The sequence below is a fragment of the Mus musculus genome, chromosome X (assembly GCF_000001635.26).
Source record: "Mus musculus strain C57BL/6J chromosome X, GRCm38.p6 C57BL/6J".
Taxonomy (NCBI): Eukaryota; Metazoa; Chordata; class Mammalia; order Rodentia; family Muridae; genus Mus; species Mus musculus.
This window is the reverse complement of record NC_000086.7, coordinates 152,809,626-152,828,685: the sequence shown is the minus strand read 5'-3', so window position 1 is coordinate 152,828,685 and position 19,060 is coordinate 152,809,626.

The following is a 19,060-nucleotide window of genomic DNA, read 5'->3' as shown; positions in this document are numbered from 1 at the left end:
TTTCAGCCTCTTAACTTGGGTGAGCATTGAAAGCAAAGTTGCTTATGCATCCATTAGTCATAGGGCCAGAGCAGCTGCAGAAGCTTACCTGTCTCAAAAGGTGTTTTTCAAAAGTTTACCATGGAGTCTCAGCCATGAGCTCTTTATTTCTTGTCCAGTGTGGGCTTTCCCCATTTCATTACTGCCTTTACAACTGTCTTTGTAAAATGAAGTTCCAACTCCCACTCTCTGGCCCCTGCCCTATATGTGCTGAGGGGTGTTTGGTTGGTTGGTTGGGTTAGGTTTGGCTTGTTTTTTGTTGTGTTTTGTTGTGTTGTGTTTTGTTTTGTTTTTTATGAGAGTGTTATACCTGCATGGTGGAGTATGGATAAATCTTTTCAGTGTCATGACTCTCTTTGCTTCATCACTTAGTCACCAAAATATATTAACATCTCCAGGGCTTAACTGAGATTTGGAGGTAATTTTTGGTTTGGTTTGATTTGGTTTGGTTTGATTTGGTTTGGTTTGGTTTTTCTCACTCTGTAGTGCTGTCATAAAACTCACTCTGTAGACCAGGCTGGCTTTAAAATCACAGAGATCTGCCTGCCTCTGCCTCCCAAGCGCTGGAATTAAAAGTATGTGTTCCTATACCCGCCTTGGGGGTAAATTGCACACACACACACACACACATATATATATATGTATATACATATGTATATAGTCTTTATTTATATTTCAAATGTTATCCCCCTTCCCAGTTTCCCCTCTACCTGCAAATCTCCTATCCCACCTCCTCCCCCCTGCTTCTATGAGGGTATTCCTCCACCCACCCACCCACTCCTGCCTCACCACCCTAGCATTCCCCTACACATAAAACCTCCCCAGGACCAAGGGGCTGCCCTTCCATTGATGCCAGATAAGGCAATCCTCTGCTACATATACATGGAGCCATGGGTCCCTACGTGTGTACTCTTTAGTTGGTGGTTTAGTCCCTGGAAGCTCTGGGGGAATCTGGTGGGTTGATACTGTTTTTCTTCCTGTGGGGTTGTGTGAACCCCTTCAGCTCCTTCAATCCTTCCCCTAACTCCTTCATTGGGGTTCCAGTGCTAGGTCCAATGGTTGGCTGTGAGTATCTGCATCCGTCTTAGTCAGATGCTGGTGGAGCCTCTCAGAGAACAGCCATACTAGGCTCCTGTCAGCAAGCACTTCTTGGCATCCACAATAGCATCTGGGTTTGGTGTCTACAGATGGGATGGATCTCTAGGTAGGATAGACTCTGGATTGCCTTCAATCTCTGCTCCATTCTTTGTCCCTGCATTTCCTTTAGACAGGAACAATTCTGGGTCAATATTTTTGAGATGGATGGGTGACCCCATTCCTCAACCAGGAGCCATGCCTAACCTCTGGATATGGTCTCTACAGGTTCTCCCCTTTGTTGGGTATTTCAGCTTTTATCCCTGTTGGGTCCTGGGAGGCTCTTGCTTTTCTGGCATCTGAAACTTGCTGGTGGCTTCCCCCAGTTCCCCATCTCCCCCACTGGTACACACCTCTGTTCAATTTCCTGACCCTCTGTACTCACCTGGCCCCTGCCCGGTCTCCTACCATACCTGATCCTGTCTCCCTTTTCCCCCTCCCCCTCCTCTCACCTCCCAGGCCCCTCCCTCCCTCCTTCTACATCCTGTGATTATTTTGTTCTTGGGGATAATTTTTTAATCAACATATAATTTTAGCATTGAAGGAGACTTTACAGATGAACGAATCCCACCTTCCCACCTTCCCATTGATCAGAAGAGTTGTCTAGAGAAACTAATGATAGACCCAGGCTTCAGAACCATGAGCATACAAAATCTGTACCATTTGTTCCCCGTCTTGCTCACTCTGATACTGAGACAAGAGCTCACTCTCTGACCCAGAAATTAGATGAATTTTAAGGGATTGGATTTCATTATAGTATCACACACCTTTAATCCCAGAAGGCAGAGGCAGAGGAATCTCTTGAGGGTTTCAGATAAGCCTGGTCTACATAGCAGCTTTTAGGCTAGAAAAAAAAAAAAAACCCATAGTGAGACTTTGTGATGTGGCTTAAAAGAGAATGGTCCCAGGGGCTAGTGAGATGGCTCAGCAGGTAAGAGCACTGACTGCTCTTCTGAAGGTCCTGCATTCAAATCCCAGGAACCACATGGTGGCTCACAACCATCCATAATGAGATCTAATGCCCTCTTCTGGTGCTGTCTGAAAACAGCTACAGTGTACTTATTTATAATAATAAATCAATCTTTGGGCGGAGTTGACCAAAGTGAGTGGGGCTGACCAGAGCAAGCAACAGTCCTAATTCAATTCCCAACAACTAGATGAAGGCTCACAACTATCTGTATAGCTACAGTGTGTACTCATATACATAAAATAAATAAATAAATATTTTTAAAGAGAGAGTGAGAGAGAGAGAGAGAGAGAGAGAGAGAGAATGGTCCCTTTAAGGTCATATATTTGAATCCTTGATCCACAGTTGACAGAACTGTTTCAGAAGGACTAGAGGATATGGCCCCCCTTGAAGGAAATGTATCCCTGAGGGAGAGCTTTGGGGTTCCAAAAGCCCAAGCTCACCATTCTTAGTGACCTTTCTCTCTGCTTCCTATTTGTGGGTTGGGATGTAAGCTCTTAGCTACTGCTCCAGCACCATGCCTACCTGTTTCCTACCCTGCCCCCCACCAAGATGGGCATGGACTCTAACACTCTGAAACTGTAAGCTTTCAACTAAATGCTTCTTTTTGTAAGTTACCATGGTTGCGGTGGTTTGTCACAGCAATAGAAAAATAACTAAAACACCTTGTCTCAAAGAAAAGGAAAGGAAAGGAAGCAAAATGCTCTGTGTTGTATTATTGTCTCCAGTCATAGACTAATGTACGTGTTCTATGCTTCTTTGAAAGAGGACAGGCAGGGGTTACAAAGTTCAGAGCAAGACTGAAGGAACGACCATTCAGAAAGTTCCCCATCTGGGGATCCATACCATAAACAACCACCAAACCCAGACAGTATGACAGATACCAACAAGAGCTTGCTGACAGGAGCCTGATTATAGCTGTCTCCTGAGAGGTTCTGCCAGTAAATGGCAAATACAGAAGTGGATGTTCACAGTCATCCATTAGACAGAGCACAGGATCCCCAAAGAAGGAGCTAGAGCTTTCTCTACGCAAGGAGATGAAGGGCTTTGCAGCCCCCTAGGAGGAACAACAATATGAACTAACCAGTAACCCCAGAGCTCCCTGGGACTAAACCACCAAAGAAAACACACAGAGGGACTCGTGGCTCTAGCTGCATATGTAGCAGAGGATGGCCTAGTTAGTCATCAATGGGAGGAGAGGTTCTTGGTCCTGTGAAGGTTCTATGCCCCAGTATAGGGAAATGCCAGGGCCAGGAAGCGAGAGTAGGTGTTTTGGGGAGCAGGGGGAGGGGGGAGACGATAGGGGATTTTCAGAGGGGAAACTAGGAAAGGGGGTAACATTTGAAATATAAATAAAGAAAATATCTAATAAAAATGAATTAAAATTAAATAGTAGCAAAACAGAAAAAGAAAGAAAGATGACAGGCTAAACGGTGCTGTTAGTCAGGTTATATTAGCCTTTTCAGATGATAAAATACCTGAGGTAAATGGAAAGAATGATTTATATTTGCTGATGGTTTCAAAAGTTTCAGTCCAGGGTCAGCTGACTCTGTTGCTGTGAACCTGTGGGGAGGCAAAGCATGAAGATAGTAGTATAATGTGACACAGAAGGCTGTTTACATCATAGAAGTCAGGGAGCAGAGAGGTAGAGAACAGGCTTGGAAACAAACTATACACACCAAAGGTCGGTGCCCCCAATGAACTATTTCCTTTAACTAGATGTTATCTCCTGATAATCCATTCAGCTATATACTCATGAACAGATTCATCCACTTTAGGAGTTAGTACCCTAATGATGTATCTCTCAATAACACCACCAACACCCCAGCCTGGCTCTCAATTAGGAGGCCATAGAACTGGAGTACTACTCAGCTATTAAAAAGAATGAATTTATGAAATTCCTAGGCAAATGGTTGGACCTGGAGGGCATCATCCTGAGTGAGGTAACACAATCACAAAAGAACTCAAATGACATGTACTGATAAGTGGATATTAGCCCAGAAACTTAGTATACCCGAGATATAAGATACAATTTGCAAAACACATGAAACTGAAGAAGAACGAAGACTAAAGTGTGGACACTTTGCCCCTTCTTAGAACTGGGAACAAAACACCCATGGAAGGAGTTACAGAGACAAAGTTTGGAGCTGAGACAAAAGGATGGACCATCTAGAGACTGCCATATCCAGGGATCCATCCCATAATCAGCCTCCAAACGATGACACCATTGCATACACTAGCAAGATTTTGCTGAAAGGACCCTGATATAGCTGTCTCTTGTGAGACTAGGCCGGGGCCTAGCAAACACATAAGTGGATGCTCACAGTCAGCTATTGGATGGGTCACACGGCCCCCAATGGAGGAGCAAGAGAAAGAAATCAAGGAGCTAAAGGGATCTGCAACCCTATAGGTGGAACAACATTATGAACTAACCAGTACCCCGGAGCTCTTGACTCTAGCTGCATATGTATCAAAAGATGGCCTAGTCAGCCATCAGTGGAAAGAGAGGCCCATTGGACATGCAAACTTTATATGCCCCAGTACAGGGGAACACCAGGGCCAAAAAGTGGGAGTGGGTGGGTAGGGGAGTGGGGGGGAGGGTATGGGGGACTTTTGGGATAGCATTGGAAATGTAATTGAGGAAAATACCTAATAAAAAACATTTTTTAAAAAAGGAGGCCATAGAACTTATTTTGTTTTATGCTTTTGAAACAGGGTCTTTTTCTATAGCTCAGACTTTTCTGGAACTCGCAGTGTAGACCAAACTAGCCTGGAGTGAGTGCTGAATTACTAAAGGTGTGCGCAACAAAAGCTTGTTTTGTAGGGGACACTTTTACATTAGACCACATTAAGATTATTAAATATAATTTCCACCTGTGATATTTTCAACTTGTGATGGGTTTACCAGGATGCGACCTCTTCATTATTTGAGGTATATTCATAAGGCTAAAAAGGCCTTGCCATCTGAGACGGTTTTGAATCCACACAAATACTTGTCTTCCTTACTGTTGTGTGTTTCCTGTTTTGTCTGCCCTCTCAACCCTAAATCAGAAGCTGAGCTTCTATTCCTCCACTTTCTCTAAGCTCATTGACACCCCAGAGCTCCATGTTCACATCTCCACACCTTCCTCCCTACTCAGCTTTCACCCATTTCTGTTGCTCTCTTCCTGCAGATGTTTCCTTCTTGGCCTCCCCTTGCAGAAGCCTGGAGAATTTGTAGGAGTCAGTACGCAAGTCTGGCATACATTTCCTTAAGGCGCTTGAGGAAAAAATGAGGTGACAGACAGGCCAACAGCAACAGCAAGCTTTGAGTGCCCCTTGGTATGGGTTTGCAGAATCACAGGGTGTTAACTGATGACAACTATCCATTCTGCTTCTAAAACAGACTTCTGCTTTCTGATTTCCCAGAGTAGATTGACTAAAGAGTGATCTTACTTCATGTTCATATGGAATCTGTATTTTACATAAAACTGGCAGATATTATAACCAAAGAGAGATTTGGGACAGAAAGAGGATAAGCCTTGTATAGAAGAGGGTGTAAAGCAAAGATCTTTTTATAATTATACAAACTGTAGAATAGATAGTAACAAAAATGGAGCAATAAATAGGTCAAAATACTACCAGTTATCTTGTATCCACTCCCAATTTTTGGAGGCACCATGAGTCCTTGTACCAAATCTGAGAGTTGGTTAATTTAGTTCAATGTAGCTCATCTGGTTTCTTCTGCAATGTCCTCACAGTATTCTCCAATAAATTCCCTGGGTTTCCAGGGACTCCCATAGTCTCTTACTACTTTCCCCCTGAGACCTGTGTTGTTAATCTTGCACTTCCCATGCCCTTCCTCCCCCAAATTTCCCTTACCATGAGACAGGCCCACAATTTTGTCCCTGCTCTTGGTCAGGATTCTGTACATGGCATCTCTTTCTCTGAAACTAGCCTGATCCTTACAAACCTTTCTACTCATACTATTTCATACTGCTTTTTCCTTAACATTTAAAAAGAAAAGATATGGCTAATATCCAATGTACACAAAGAACTCAAGAAACTAGACTCCAGAGAACCAAATAACCCTATTAAAAATGGAGTACAGAGCCAGGGAATATCAAATGGCCAAGAAGCACCTTAAGAAATGATCAACATCCTTAGTCATCAAGGAAATGCAAATCAAACAACCCTGAGATCCCACCTCACACCAGTCAGAATGGCTAAGATAAAAAAATTCAGGTGACAGCAGATGCTGGCGAGGATGTGGAGAAAGAGGGACACTCCTCCATTGTTGGTGGGATTGCAAGCTGGAACAACCACTTTGGAAATCAGTCGGCAGGTCCTCAGAAAATTGGACATAGTACTACCTTAGGACCCAGCTATACCACCCCTGGGCATATAATCCAAAAGATGTTCCAACATAAAACAAGGACACATGCTCCAGTGTATTTACAGCTGCCTTATTTATTTATAATAGCCAGAAGTTGGAAAGAACCCAGATACCCTTCAACAGAGAAATTGATATAGAAAATGTAATACATTTACATAATGCAGTACTACTCAGCTATTAAAAACAATGACTTCATGAAATTCTTAGGCAAATGGATGGAACTAGAAAATATCATCCTGCTGGGCGTGGTGGCACACGCCTTTAATCCCAGCACTCCAGAGGCAGAGGCAGGCAGATTTCTGAGTTCGAGGCCAGCCTGGTCTACAAAATGAGCTCCAGGACAGCCAGGGCTACACAGAGAAACCCTGTCTCGGAAAAAAAAAAAAAAAGAAAATATCATCCTGAGTGAGGTAACAAAGAACACACATGGTATGCTCTCACTGATAAGTGGATATTAGCCCAAAAGCTCTAAATACCCAAGATACAATTCACAGACCACATGAAGTTCAAGAAGAAAGAAAACGAAGTGTGACTACTTCAGTCCTTCTTAACAGTGGGAACAAAATACCCATAGGAGGAAATATGGAGACAAAGTATGGAGCAGAAACAGAAGGAAAGGCCATCCAGAGACTGGCCCACCTGGGGATCCATTCCATATATAGTCACCAAACCCAGACACTATTGCAGATGCCAGGAAGTGACTGGAGCCCGATATAGCTGTCTTCTGAGAGGTTCTGACAGAGCCTGACAAATACAGAGGCTCTGTAGCTAACCATTGGACAGAGCACAGGGTCCCCAGTGGAGGAGTGAAAGAAAGGACTGACGGAGCTGAAGGGGTTTGCAACTCCAAACGAAGAAGAACAATATCAACCAACCAGACCCCACCCCCCAGAGCTCCCAGGGACTAAAGCACCAACCAAAGAGTATACAAATGGAGGGACCCATGGCTCCAGCTGAATATGTAACAGAGGATGGCCTTGTTAGGCATCAATGGGAAGAGAGGCCCTTGGTCCTGTGAAGACTGGATGACCCAGTGTAGGGGAATGCCAGGGCAGGGAGGTGGGACTGGGTGGATGGGAGAACACCCTCACAGAAGCAGAGGAGGGGGAGAAGGGATAGGAGGTTTTCGGAGAGGAAACAGGGAAAAGGGATAACATCTGAAATGTAAATAAAGAAAATAGCCAATAAAAAGAAAAATATTAAAATATTAATTATTAGAAATATTAAGTAATATTAAAAGTATTAAGTAATTTTCAGCTCCTCCGTCTCTTCTGCTAAATAATCACACCTTCATGATGTTTCCTCCAGTGCCTCAAATTCTTGTGTGTTTAGAACTAAATAAAAAATAATCTTGGGCTCCTAAAGAAGGAGCTAGAGAAAGTACCCAAGGAACTAAAGGGGTCTGCAACCCTATAGGAGGAACAACATTATGAACTAACCAGTACCCCATAGAACTGTGTCTCTAGTTGCATATGTAGCATAGGATGGCCTAGTCTGCCATCAATGGAAGGAGAGGCCCTTGGTCTTACGAAGATCATATGCCCCAGTACAGGGGAATGCCAGGGCTAGGAAGTGGGAGTGGGTGGGTTGGGGAGCAGGGAGGGGGAGGGTATAGGGACTTTGGGGATAGCATTTGAAATGTAAATGAAGAAAATACCTAATAAAAAATGAAAAAAATAATCTCATTTGTCATAAGTTTCCAAGCATTAAAAAAGAAAAAAAAAAAAACATTCTTTGAAAATTTAAAAGGGGGTATTTTTGTTATGTAGGCAGTGACTATGTTTGTGACACAAACTCTTATTTGAAATGGACTCATAAAAGGAAGGTCACTCCAGGGCCAAAGCAGCTAAAGGATGACATTGTATTTCTGTGATTGCTTTTCTTGTTTCTTACATTGTATTATAATAAAAAATCATCTGGGATGACATGTTGTTTAGATAGTATTCAGCTGAGACTTGTGTTTTTAGAATCTTCCTCATTTCTAAAGTAATTCAAGTTCAGAGCATATGAAAGTGTCTTTGTTCATCTAACAGACACAACCCACAGATATACATGATTCAAATATCTGGATTATTTCCTAAGGGGAAGGGACCTTAAGAACATCCTCTTGTGTGTTTAAAATATGTGCAAATGTTTTCCTGGTAGGTGGAAACAGAAATCAAAGGATTGTCAAGAAAAATATGAAACTAGGTGTGGTGGTACACACCCTTAATTCCAGTATTTAGGAGACAGAAGTGGTGAAATTTCTGTGAGTTCTAGGTTAGACTGGTCTACATAGTGATTTATAGGCCAACCAGAACTACATACTGAGACCCAATCTCAAAAGTGTGTGTGTGTGTGTGTGTGTGTGTGTGTGTGTGTGTGTGTGTGTGTGTGTATACATCCTCTCTCCAATCCCTTGGGTAACTATGATTGCTAATCTTGTTTATCAGTTTGACTATATCTGGAATCAACTAAAAACCCAAATAGCTGTACAAATGTTTTCTTGATTAGATCATTTTGAGTTGAGAAGACCCACCCCAAATCTGGGGCCACACCTTCTGGCAGCCCACATAAATGGACATGGAAGAAGGAAGTTCTTCTACACACACACACATGGAAGAAGGAAGTTCTACACACACATATATACACATATATATCAGAATAAAGTGATCCTGTTACCTGTTACATCTTTTTATTTCATCTCTGTGCTCAACCCAAGGAGTCATTATAGAGCACACCCACTGCTTGTTTTAAGTCTGGTGGACATGAGTATAATACAGTCATTTCTGTTGGATTTATGCTCCCAAGGAGTTACCCCACCCTTATGAATGGTAGTTATTTGTGGAGATGCCACTCTTGTGGTAGCATCCAAGCAAAGTGGTTCTCAGTCTAAGCAATCCACCTTTAGGATTGAGTAATGAATGATCTGGCAAGATGTCCAGTGCAGCCAAAGATGTTGAGTTGTATAGCTGGTGTCTACACTCTAGATGGCAGTCTTACCTCACCTTTCCATTGTAACTGAAAATGGTTCTCCACTGTGAGAACTGCCCTTTAATAATCATGTTCTACTGGTTGGATAGCCATTATTGCACCAGTAGTATTGAGTTTTGTCATGGCATAAAGTAGACATAGTCAGCTGCCCTTAATACCTAAATTCAGCTTGACATTTTCAATGTGAAGTCTTCACAAAGAATAATCTGTATGCAGCTCTTCATGAACAGTTTTCCTTCCTGCCTCACCAAAAAAAATCCCTTACACCTCTCTCCTGTTTAGTACCAGCTTTCCCATTGGTCCATTTTCCATGTGAGCTGAGCTAATGACTGTCACTTGGCTTGCTTTCTTAGGATATCATAATGTATAATGGCCTCTCCACGGAATTCACATCCATGATAGGTATTGTGATGTCCAATGTAGTGCAGACATGGCAGTAGGACTTCTGAGAAAAGCTCTCACAGCAAAAACACCATACAATAGCAGCCACAATAATTCTAGCATAAAATTTTGTTTTTCTAGAACCACTTCAGTACCATAATCTATGTTAGTCAAGGTTCTCTAAGGCAACAAAATTAATAGGATGGAGTGTGTATGCGTACATGTGTACACATACCCGCAAGCCTGTCTGATGTGTATGGGGATTTATTAAGGTGGTTTATAGGATGTGGTCCAACAATGACTATCTCCTGATGGAAAGGCCAAAGCATCAGTGGTTGTTCAGTTGATGAGACAGGGGTCTCAGCAGTCTCAATCTGATGCTGAAGTCTTAGGGAAGTCCTAGAGAGCTGCTTGTCTTCAGTATATATTGGAACCTCAAAGAAGTGGGTTCTAATAACAACAAAGGAATGCCTTAAGAACAAAATACATGAAGTTGCCAATGAGAGTGAGGGAAAATAACAAAACTTCCTTCTTCCATGTCCATTTATGTGGGCTGCCAGAAGGTGTGGCCCCAGATTTGGGGTGGGTCTTCTCAACTCAAAATGATCTAATCAAGAAAACATTTGTACAGCTATTTGGGTTTTTAGTTGATTCCAGATATAGTCAAATTGACAATCAAGATTAGCAATCATAGTTACCCAAGGGATTGGAGAGAGGATCCTGTAGATAAGAGCACTGACTATTCTTCCAGAAGACCCAGGTTCAATTCCCAGTATGCACATGGCATCTTATAACTGCCTATAATTCTAAACCTAGGGTGATCCAATGTCCTCTCCTGTCAACATGTGGGCACCAGGCACCAATGCAGTATATAGACATACAAGTGGACATGCATCCATACCCATAAAAATAATAAGCAATGTTAAAACATTGTTATCCAACATAAATGAAAATCTATCAAAAGGGAAACTAGAAGAAACAGAGAGGGGAATAGAAGTGCAAGATGAAGGAATGACAGGAAGTGAGGAGGAACAACTAACACTTAAGGTAAAACCATATTGAAACCTACTACTGTAGAGACTTAATAAAATATATACATATATGAGAGGGATCTAAATGGAGACACCAAATAATAGTGGAGAGATTGCCCTAACAAGACTCTTAGGCCACCAAATAAACTTTCCAATGTCAAAGATAGGTTACATCTTATTGAGTTGTTGTCCAAAGGATCCTTTGAAAACCCCCAACATTATAGGCTATTGCCAAGGCTATTGGTTACTATCTACAACCTAATAGTAAGGCCCTATTGATGAAGACAAAACTTACATATGCTATCAAAACAGAGAAGTTGAACTGGTGCCTAACTAGGAGCTTCACTCCTACTAACTAGCAGTCATGTGCTGGAGAAAGGCCATAATCAGAATCTGCAAGCTACAAAACCTGCAAGCTATATGACCTGCCTTCACTATATACTGGTACAATTCTAGCACAAATGTTTAGGTTCAGTTTGTTCTTCTCGCTTAATATTATTGTTGACTTTGAACAAGGATCCTATTAGGGTTTTAATAAAATCCTAGTTAGGGTTTTATTGTTGTGAAGGAACAATATGACCCAGGAAACTCTTATAAAGGAAAACATTTCATTGGGGCTGGCTTACAATCTCAGAGATTTAGTCCATTATCACTGTGACTGGAAGCATGGCAGCATGCAGGCAGACATGGTGCTAGAGAAGGAGCTGAGAGTTCTACATCTCCACCCAAAAGCAGCCATAGGAGGCGTTTTCCACACTGGGTGGAGCTTGAGCACTAGGAGAACTCAAAGCCCACTCCCACGAAGACACACTCCATCAAAGCCATTCCTACTCCAACAAGGCCACACCTTCTAATAGTGCCACTCCCCATGGGAGCAAGCATTCAAACACATGGGGGCCAAATCTATTCAAACTACCACATATCATAATACATTTTATTACTCTAAACCTCCATATAGAACGTTCTCTTACAGCTTGGTGATGGGAAAAGAAAAATCTCCAAATGGAGTTTGTCAATACAGGAAGCAGCACACTGGTATGTAGGTTTTCTGCATTAATTTTTATCCACTGAGCAATTTTAGTCAAAGACTCTTTTTCCTACCCTGGCTCCACCTGTTGTCACGTGATAAACCACTGCTTCCTATTGTAGAGGACAGAATTCTCTGAGACATGAAACAGGAACAAACATCACTGAAACTCATATTGCTAACTTAAGAGTTGAACTAACCAATAACCCCCCAGTACTGTTGTGTCTAGCTGCATATGGAGCAGAGGATGGCCTATTCGGCCATCAATGGGAGAAGAGGCCCTTGGTCTTTCGAAGATCATATGCCCCAGTACAGGGGAATGCCAGGGCCAGGAAGTGGGAGTGGGTGGGTTGGGGAGCAGGGTTGGGGGAGGGTATAGGGGACTTTGGGGATAGCATTTGAAATGTAAATGAAGAAAATATCTAATAAAAAAATAAAAGAGTTGATTTTCTCAATCTATACTTTGGATTTGGGGATTATGAATGTCTGGGGATTGTCAAAAATATTCATTTCTTCATAGTTTCCTTTGGGAAAATACCCAAAAGACATACAGATATTCTCTTAGTTGGTGTTCTATTGCTGTGAAGAGACACCATGGCCATGGCAACTTCTATAAAAGAAAGCATTTAATTGGGGCTTGTTTGCAGTTTCAGTCTATTATCATCACAGTGGGAAGCACAGTAGTAGGCAGGCAGACAAGGCACTGGAAAAATAGCCAACAGTTCTACATCCAAATCCACAGGCAACAGAAAGACAGAAAATCTGGTCTTAGAATGGGCTTTTTGAAACCTCAAAACCACCTGCAGTGGCACATTTCCTCCAACAAGGCCACATCTCCTAATCCTTTTGAATAATTCCACTCCCTGGTGATCAAGTATTCAAATCTATGAGCCTATGGGGGCCATTTCTATTCAAACCACCACCTTTCACTCACTGGCTCCCATAGGCTTATAACCATATCATAATGAAAAATGCAACATCAAAACATCAAAAGTCCATCATTAAAAGTCGAAAGTTCAGTCTTCTCTGAGACTCAAGGCTATCACTTAATAGTAACCCCTGTAAAATCAAAATCCAAAAGCAGATTGCATACTTCTAACATACAATGGCACAGAATATACTTTACCATTAAAAAAGGAATGAAAGGGAGCATGGTGAGGAAATACTGAACCCAAGTTGGGAAAACTCCAAACTCTGTATCTCAATAAATAATATCAAAGTGCTCTTCAGATCTCCCTGACACATGCCTAGCCTCAGTAGCTTTTCTTAGCCACTATGGTGGCTTAAATAGGGATGCACACAATAGGCTCATAGATTTGAATACTTGGTCACCAGGTAGTGACACCATTTGAAGACAATAAATAAGGATCAGTCCTTAAGTATGACCCAGGTAAAACGTAACTAATTTTTTCTACCCTCCTTATAATTTATCTCACAGAATGACCCAATCCTCAGGTCAGTCAATGGGGTATGCAAGAGAGAGAGTGGTAACTGAGGAGCAAGAGACTTGAAGAATGGAGACAACACAGACTATCAAGGATCAAGTCTCAAGTCTTGAGTCTCAATTATTGAAAGGCAGCTATGGGTATGTATGTACTCACTGGGGAGTGCAGCTGGAGACACTTAGCCACCGGTCCAGGATGTATAGGAGAAAAACAAGATGCTATCAGAGTGTATGCAGCTGTGGTGGGCTTCTTGAAAAAACATCATGCTAGGAAAACAAGTCTCTCATCGGGGTGGAAAAGTACCACCTGTAAGTAAATAGCCTGAGATGGCTGCAGAGATGATAGTCGCTTTCTGCTAAGATTCGGTTCTCAACAGCAGCAAACTAATTTTTTTTAAAATAATGAATCATTTTTAAATAAGTAAATAAGGCTTTGTGTGCATCTCAAGGTTTCCATCTTTCTTAGTCAGGGTTTCTATTCCTACACAAAACACCATGACCAAGAAGCAAGCTGGGGAGGAAAGGGCTTATTCAGATTATACCTCCACATTACTGTTCATCATCAAAGGAAGTCAGGACTGGAACTCAAGCAGGTCAGGAAGCAGGAGCTGATGCAGAGGCCATGGAGGGATGTTATTTACTGGCTTGCTTCCCCTGGCTTGCTCAGCCTGCTCTCTTATAGAACCAAGACTACCAGCCCAGGGATGGCACCATCCACAATGGGCACTCCCACACTTGATCACTAATTGAGAAAATGCTTTACAACTGGATCTCATGGGGGCATTTCCTCAACAGAGGCTCCTTCTCTGTGATAACTCCAGTTTGTGTCAAGTTGATACACAAAACCATCCAGTACACCATCACTGAATAAGATGATCTTTGTCTACGTTATGTCATAACTTGATGATGACCTGTATTTTAAATAAAGAGTGAAAGAATAGACTAGAAGATAGGGCCTCTTCTCTTGACTTTCCTGAGATCACAGAAAGACCTAGAAAGTAGGCCATATCTGTGAGGCTGTGGATCAGGGGCAATAGGTAGGTTTCAGTTTGTGGTTGAGTAAGGTGTTACTCAGAGAGAGATGTCTAGTGCTTTGTTATTGTGTCAAGAGATGTGTGTAGGCTCTGGCACCTAAACACTTAGCAGAATAAGTTGTGTGGCATCTCCAGTGTTACTTTGATCACAGTAAATTTTCCTTAATAAGTGAATATCAAATTCCCTGCCCCTGAGAATGTGTTAATTTGGGGATATAGTTTTGGAGGGGTCCAGATAAACCACATCTTTGTCCCCCAATAAAAATTTATCTTTTGCCTTTAATCCCAGCACTCAGGAGGCAGAGGCAGAGGTAGGTGGATTTCTGAGTTCGAGGTCAGCCTGGTCTACAAAGTGAATTCCAGGACAGCCAGGGAAACCCTGTCTCGAAAAGCAAAACAACCAAAAAAATTTTTATATTTATACACAATCATTTATCAAAGTTAGCCTATTACTGGGGTATGGCTTACATTTGACAAGTTCCACATTGTTATGGAATGGTGATGGGTGGTTGGAACATGACTCAGACAGTCTCTGGGTGTCTACAATCAAGCTGAAGGTTTGGCTGTACCCCCTAGGTGAATCTAAGCCAAATCAGAATTATACATGTTGGATTCAAGGGATGAAAGGCCAAAACAAAAAGGTTCAGTGTGCACAAGAGGAAGCCTAAGGAAAACCGCACATTTCCTTGGCCTCCCAGATAGCCGTGGACAGGAACTTCATACTGGCCACAAGAATCTCTGCAGGAGAATGTAGCACACAACCCAGTCCACAGCTGTTTCTGGAGCAGCCAGTATTTGCATACCATCATTTGCCTTGGTGCCACACAGCAGGTGCTTTATCTTTGAGATCAAGGGGTGGTTCATTGTAATGCTATTGTCAAAAATTGTTTACAGCTCCTGAAATATCGTAAGGAACTTTAACTTCAACTTTGAAAGCTGTGTAATTACACAACAGTCCTTCATGGGTTTTTTTCCCCTTGGGTTTGAAGTAACCACACAGCCATTCCTGGCACATTCAGGATGCTGCCTGTAGAGGACCAAAGGGTTCAGTTCTCACACTACTCAACATCCTACGACCTTATATTCTGTCTACTAAAGATTAGATCATGGAGCCAAGTGACTTGTACTTTGTCAAATGTAAAGATCTGCTTTGTACTTGTTTGGTTTTTTTCTCTCTCTTTTCAAACTTTTCATTCCACATTTTCTCTTGATTCCTTTGCTTGTTGAATGCAAAAAAGTGTCTCACCCATAATTTACTGGCTTCTTCAGATTTTTACTATCTATGCCAGCCAGGTGTAGTTTGTCAATATTTTAAGCAACACTGACCCGCCTATCTGCTCCTCTAGGCCCCTACTCCTCATGCTCTTAAAGAGAAAAATTACCTTGTGCGTCATAGCTCATTTGTTTCAAAAGAGAACCAACAGATCATATTCAGAGTATGAAATAAATTTCTCCTAGCACCTGTGTAGCACCTTTACAAATCTTGGATTCTTATCTAGCCAAAGAGAAAAAAAAAGTCAAAGTAAAGCAATTTTCTCTTACAGCCTCTACATTGGGAGTCTGAGTTAGGATTAGATATATTGTAAAAAATAAAATAAAATCTATTTACAGGACATGCCTGTGGGTGTTGAGTTCTACACTGTGTGAAACATTTAAAAACAACCATTTATAGGCTAAGCACGGTGGCACACACCTTTAATCCCACAATTCAGGAGACAGGATTTCTGTGAGTTCAAAGCCAGCCTGGTCTACATGTCAAATTCCAGGGCAGCCAGGGCTACAGAGACCCTATCATAAAGCAAGAATTTTTATGGGTACTTTTTGTATACCAGGCTCAAACATATGTTCCTTTACACTCTTTCCTTTTTACTTTGTTTGTTTGTTTGTTTGTTTTGGTTTTTGGTTTTTGGCTTGGTTTGGTTTGGTTTTTCTAGACAGGGTTTCTCTTCATGTCCCTGGCTGCCCTGGAACTTGCTTTGTAGACCAGGCTAGCCTCGAACTCACAGAGATCCATCTGTCTCTGCATTCCAAGTGCTAGGATTAAAGGTGTGCACCACTAGCACCACCGAACCCTTTATGCCCTTTTAATGAATTGATGTACTTGCATTTGATTAGATAATGAATATCAGTATTCTTGTGAAGGAGGCAGTGAGTTAAGACAAGATAAAAATAGCACAGCAGCAGCCTATATTCTGTATCTAGTTTTTTACAGTGCTGATGACCCACAAAGGGAGTCATAGTGTCATTCTCTCTAACCTAGCATATTCCCGTGATGGAACAAAATTAGTGGCAAAGGACCCTCTGTGGCCCTCTTGGCCCAGGGCTTCTGCAGATAATTGCCTGTAAGTATCCAGAGTATATGAAGTCTTCACCAATGACTCAAGCTCTCAGAGAGGCCAAATTCTAAATAACCATGTGTCTGTCACTTAAGGACAAGAGATAGGTTCTGAAAAATGTGTCATTTATGGATTGTATCTCTATGTGAACATCCATATGTAAGCACAGATCTATGAGGTCTATGCTGCCACCTAGACAAATGTTAGAAAAATAACTGATGGATCAGTTAAAGTGACAAACACAAAAAACACAAATAGTAGAGAGGATTGACTGATTGACTAAATGATAAGATAAATGCACATAATCCAAAGGGTTGGATGATATATGATTGATTGCTTGGTGCAATAGACAATTGTTGATATATGGATGGAATAGACATGCTTGCATAAACTTACATGGTCTAACCTAATATATACCCTTGACAAAAAGTAGAAAGATAACTATTGATTCATGACATAGATAATAGCATAAGATAAGTGATAATAATGAAGTGGGTCCGTGGATGGACAGATAGACAGATTGGCCTATTGCACTGGGGTCCACAATAAACAAAACAACACAAGATTACTTTAACGCAGGAAGAAGTTGTGCAATGAAAAGATGAAATAGGAGATATAATGAGGTTTATAAGGAGATACATTTTTAAATTGCAATAAGCTGTATGATAGATATACATAGTCCAGCAACTCAGTTCTCAGATACTGTAATTTTATGCACTGTGCATTATTTTGGCTGATTGTTCATTTACAGGATCATCACACACATGAGGAAAGCATTTCACTACAATATCTTGTGAAAATCAAGTGAACCTACACAAAAAATTATATAATCTTAGGGCTTATCATCATATATGAGGTTATCATTGACTACACCTATGAGGCATTTCACTATACAGGTCTTTAACTATGAGTTAAGACTCAATTATCCTTCTCAGACATTCAAGATTCCTCTGTTGAGAATTCTCTGTTTAGTTCTATACCCCATTTTTAAATTAGGTTATTTGGTTTTTTTGGAGTTTGACTTTCTGGGTTCTTTATATATTTTGGACATTAGCCCTCTGTCAGATATAGGGTTAGTGAAGACCTTTTCCCAATCTGTAGGGCTACTGATTTGTCCTGTTGGCAGAGTCCTTTGTCTTACAGAAACTTTTCAGTTTCAAGAGGTTTCAATTATCAATTGTTGATCTTAGAGCCTAAGCCATTGGTATTCTGTTCAGGAAATTTACTCTTGTACCAATGAGTTCAAGGCTATTTCTCACTTCTCTTCTGTTAGATTCAGTATACCTGGTTTTAAGTTGAAGTCTTTGATCCATTTGAACTTGAGTTTGTGGGGAGTGATAAATCTAGATCTACTTGCATTCTTCTACATGCAGATATCCAGTTAGACCAGCAACATTTGTTGAAGATGCTCTCCCTATTCCATTGTAGGGTTTTGGTTTCTTTGTCAAAAATTAAGTGTCTGTAGGTGTGTAAGTTTATTTCTGGGTCTTCAATTTGAAATGTTCAACATCCTTAGTCATCAGGGAAATGCAAATCAAAGCACTGAGATTCCACCTCACACCAGTCAGAATGGCTAAGATCAAAAACTCAGGTAACAGCAGATGCTGGCAAGGATGTGGAGAAAGAGGAACACTCCTCCATTGTTGGTGGGATTGCAAGCTTGTACAACCACTCTGGAAATCAGTCTGGCGGTTCCTCAGAAAATTGGAAATCCATCTACCTGAAGACCCAGCTATACCACTCACTCCTAGGCATATACCCAAAAGGTGCTTTACCATACCCCCAAGAACACTCCACTATGTTCATAGCAGCTTTATTCATAATAGCCAAAAACTAGAAGCAACCCAGATGTCTCTCAACTGAAGAATGGAAACAGAAAATATATTTACATTATGTGTACAATTACACAATGAAATATTGTTCAGCTATTAAAAACAAAAACATCGGGCTGGAGAGATGCTCAGTGGTTAAGAGCACTGACTGCTCTTCCGAAGGTCCTGAGTTCAAATCCCAGCAACCACATGGTGGCTCACAACCATCCATATTGAGACCTGACGCCCCATCCTGGTATGTCTGAAGATAGCTACAGTGTACTTACATATAATAAATAAATAAATAAATAAATAAATAAATAAATAAATAAATAAATAAATCTAAAAAAAAACCCAAAAAACAAACAAACAAAAACATCATGAATTTTGCAGACAAATGGAAGGAACTAGAAAATACCATCTCTTGTTTTTTTAATTGTTTTGTTTCTGGTTTTGTTTTATTTTTATTTTGTAAGACGAAGTCTTGGGGGGGGGGGCTGGCAAGATG